General features: G+C 42.6%; 1 pseudogene; it reads right to left on the bottom strand.

The window, feature by feature from the left end:
* Nucleotides 1–1383: 1383 nt before the first annotated feature.
* Nucleotides 1384–1529, bottom strand: LOC117508057 (annotated as a pseudogene).
* Nucleotides 1530–4302: the final 2773 nt, after the last annotated feature.

Below are 4302 nucleotides of genomic sequence, written 5' to 3'. Positions count from 1 at the left end.
CGTTTAGGAGGATTTGCGTATGGATTGTGCACAAAATTGGCCCATATTCGCCAAACACCCGCCATATCCGTGTAACATGCCTGTATGAGTCGGCCATCATCCGAACACGCCCGTGATCATCCGCAGAGGCACGCATGTCCGCAGCCAGGATTTTTGAGCTGTTCAAAAATCTGGATGCGGATGACATCCGCCTTACATACTCCATACATACTCAATTCATACACAATACATACTCACTCTATGCATTGTATATCTGCAGTTAACCGCTGATATCCGCAACTGACAGGGATTTGCGGCTTGGCTTCGGACTGGGACAGTGTGTAAAACAGATATATATCGTGCGCATCATGTCCACATCACAAACTAAAATATGTTGTAGCGAATGCATACAAACTGGCCATGAATAAAGCATTTTTATTACATCTGCTTTGCAGCTGATTTGCGGACAATCTGTGAATGCATAACAAACACGTCACGTAAAGCCAAAGTACTGTATGTGGCAGAAAGCGACATACCTGCCAGTCAGTGCCGGTCCGGCTGTGTAGATCCAGAAAGACGTAATAGCTGCTGCAATCCAGGACTTTTATTTAACACCAACAAAAAGGAAGAGTTGCTGTTTACCCACAACTCACTCAAAAAAAAAAAAAAAAAAAAGTCTCACACCCCAAGCCCCCCCCCCCCCACACACACACACACACACACTCATGAACAGTTAACCCTCGCATGACAAAATGAACAATAACTCTGTGATCAACTTGTCCAAGTCCAGCAAATGCCCCAGAGGCTGTATTGTTGGTGTGATTAGTGATGCAGACGGCCTGAGTGAGCTTCTTTTATGACCACAATGCAGATGCCATGCACGCGCAATACGTGCACGATGCATTCATAATACACCCGTAATACTGCCGTGATAATCGCAATGTGTCGGATCAGTTTCCTCACTACATGCGTTATACAACCGTGATTGTTCATCATATATTCGCTATATATTATTAATATATCCGTAATTCATACTGGGATATTTGTCATTTTTGGCCGTTTTTGTTGCAGACGACAACGAACACCCACGATTTGTATGCTCAATTCATGCGCAATTAATCCTCTCCCCAGTGGGACAGGGCCCTAAGGTTAGCAGGGCCATAACCACACCTGGCACAGGATGGATCAGCACCAGGGTACAATTTTGCAATTCTGCATGGGGACAAATGCAGCCTGTGCAATTCCTTAATCTGTATCAGGCTGTGTCTATTTTTAAAGGTATTTTAAACCATAATCTTATGAAGGATTAGGGATGTGGTAACTTTGAATGACAGCTGTGTGGCCAAGTCAGGGCCCCACTAATGATGGCTGCTAGAGCTAGTGTGACTTTTTGCTCTTTCTGAGAATGTTTACAAATATCCAAGCAATATGGCTTGGTGTGTGGTTAATTGTACTAACGCTCCATCTAAGAAGTTACTCCAATAATTTTGTTGAGTGAGATTTTAGTATTATTTCTACACTTGATCTTAGCCAAAAGGCTGAGAAGCGATAGATTTTAGTATTATTTAATTTATATGTCAACACTGTAAGCATCAAGATAGCGCTAATTAGCAGGTGAAGCTAGGTCCATTGATTTTGCAGTGGCTACTAAGGCAATATGCTGGACACATTTTAATGACATGTTCTGTTTACCTTGGAAGTCATAAATCACAGCTGGGAATGATGTCACACCTATGCAAAATGCATTCTAGTTGTCACACAACACTGCAAATTATAAAATAAGATGCATTGCTCCAATATTTTGCAATTCAGAGTACTATAAAAATATGCAGCCCCCCAATGAGACCTCGTGAAAGAGGACTGATGGGGCAGCAGTTACATTGATGTAAATTTTTTGCTCAGTTTACAATGCAGTGTAGCTAGTCAATGTTGTTAGCTCATTTACAGGATTAGCCAATATTAGCAAAACAACTTGGTAACCAACACATTAGGTAGTATTTTTCACATAAAAATACCATAGTGAGCGACAAGTCCAGGGAGCAAGACAATGCTGTGTGCATGATTTTATAAGCAAAAAAATTAAAATAAAATAAAATAAAATCACAATAATAATTGCTTAAAAAAACCCAGAAAAACTACAACTTTCATAACTGTTGATGCATAGAGCAGATATCTTGGATTGTGAGCTTGGGGTATGTGGGGTTTGAACGAGTTAATGAGTTGCATTTTAAATTTCAGGGGACATTCTTGGGCATATAACTGAGAAAATATGACCTTCAAGCAGGGCTTTGAACCAGAATTTTTTTTCCCAGTTGGTTCTTCTGAACAGAAACTGTATTTTTCCGGTTATGGGATCCATGCCAAAATTGATGTTCCTGAACTGGTTAGACCAACAAAATATCATTCTCAAACTGGTAACTTAATAATGTTCCATGTCAGCTCTGGGACACTGGAAACTCTGTGTATGCCAGATCTGTATGTGGCGCTGTAATACTCCCACAAAAAACAGAGAAGACAATAGAGTGTACTGTAGCAGGCAACAGAAATGGGACACTGAATAAAATAAAGCATTTTAAGAGAAAGAGGGTCTGCGCTGATCATCTGAAATAGACTTATTGCATATTTAAAGCGAAACAGTGTATTTTTAAAAGACATGGCGCTGTGTTGCTCTCAGCCTTGCAGAGAATCCTTTGGTACCAAAATAATGGACCGAATACTAGCCAGTAGCTAAAGCTATACTGAGTAACACAGACTGAGTAAATATAAAGTCTTAATCTGACATGTTACATTGTTTCAGTCAGATTCATCATCACAGCCTGAAGAGAAGACGTTCTTGTTTTGGAAGACAACATCTGGGAAATACTTTAAATCCTTGTAATGTAAATTACTGAAGAAATAGAGCATTTTAAAAGAAGTCCCTCTGTGTTTGTCTGCTCTGGGTGTGTTTCTCAGCCTGAACTCCAGCGCTTTGTCCCATCAACAAGAAAAATAAGTTATTTTAAAAGTTGAAATATATTCCAGGCAGTGTTCGGCCATGTGATGTATCTTCAGTGTTCTGCATTGTCCTCTCCCTGTCTGTTCTTTTGTGTGTTGTCTGTTTCCTCTCCAGATGGCATGCTGCAGAGCCGAGGAACACCTGAGATTGATCACCTGTGATTCAGGAACTCCTGATTATGAGCGGGCTACTTAAACCCTGGCTTTGAGGTCAGTCCTTGCCAGATTCTACCAATGCTTCCATGAGTTACCTCGACCTTGTCACTGAGCTCTGTCCTCAGAGATTTCCCTGAGACACCCTCAGCCTGAATTCTGAGCTTCCCGCAGCTTCTCTCAAAGGTAACCTGGCCACTCTATTTTCTGCCATGGAGTACTCTGATCTTTGGTGTTTCCGCACACCTTCCTGTGCAGCTTCCATGCCGCAACATCTCCTGGCTTCCACGCCACTACCTGCAACTACTACATCACTTTAGGAACTCTCAGCTGTGCTGCTGTTCGTCTGCAGTCAGCCTCAGAGTGTGCCGCTCTGCTCCAGTCAGCTAAGTTACTGGTCGTCTCTGAGTTCTGAGATTCCGCTCTCACTCAGCTCTTGTTTGTGACTTCATCTGTTTATTCTCAAGACCTGTATGAACTGTTATGCAGAACTACTAAGAACTTCCAAATCGTTCCTGAAGCCAAGTTCCAGCTAATTTGAACTGCGTCATAAGACATGCTAAGCTTAATTGCATTGCTGACCTCTGACCTCTGAACAACTCCTGAGCTGTGAACAATTCCCAACTAGCCTCTGTATAAACACTGAACATTCTGTTGTTAAAGACGTTCAGTGTTATAAGTGCAATCACTCACCTTTGTTCTCCTCGTCTCCTCAAAACGTTCCTCTACTCTGTGCGGCCACCTGGCTCTGGTTCCTGTCCTGTCCTGGATTTCACCCCACTCTCTAACTCCCAAACCTGGTCCCATTGGCGATGCAGCTCCCGGCTTTCCACCTCTCCAAGCGGGCCCTGTGTCGGCTCTGCAGGCACCATCACCAGCTCCAGCATTATTATTCCTTTGTTTCTCATTATTGTAAACAAATCTCCTTTCATTCACACCTGTTCTCGTCATTGCTCCCAGCATTTAAGTCCATCGCCTGACCGGTCCGGTCCCATCTGGACCACTATAACAAAATGCAGTGTTTTTAAAGAAGCCCCTTGATGTTTGTCTGCTCTGGGTGTGTTTCTCAGAGTGAAACATGACACCAGCACTTTCTGCCAAAGTAATTGACAGGCGGAAGTGAACCTCACCGGGTCATGGCAAACGGAAAGAACAACAACATAATGGTATTAACCG

This window comes from Thalassophryne amazonica, chromosome 3 (assembly GCF_902500255.1).
Source record: "Thalassophryne amazonica chromosome 3, fThaAma1.1, whole genome shotgun sequence".
NCBI lineage: Eukaryota > Metazoa > Chordata > Actinopteri > Batrachoidiformes > Batrachoididae > Thalassophryne > Thalassophryne amazonica.
The sequence above is the reverse complement of the archived record's forward strand: the minus strand, read 5'-3'. Positions and strand labels throughout refer to the sequence as shown.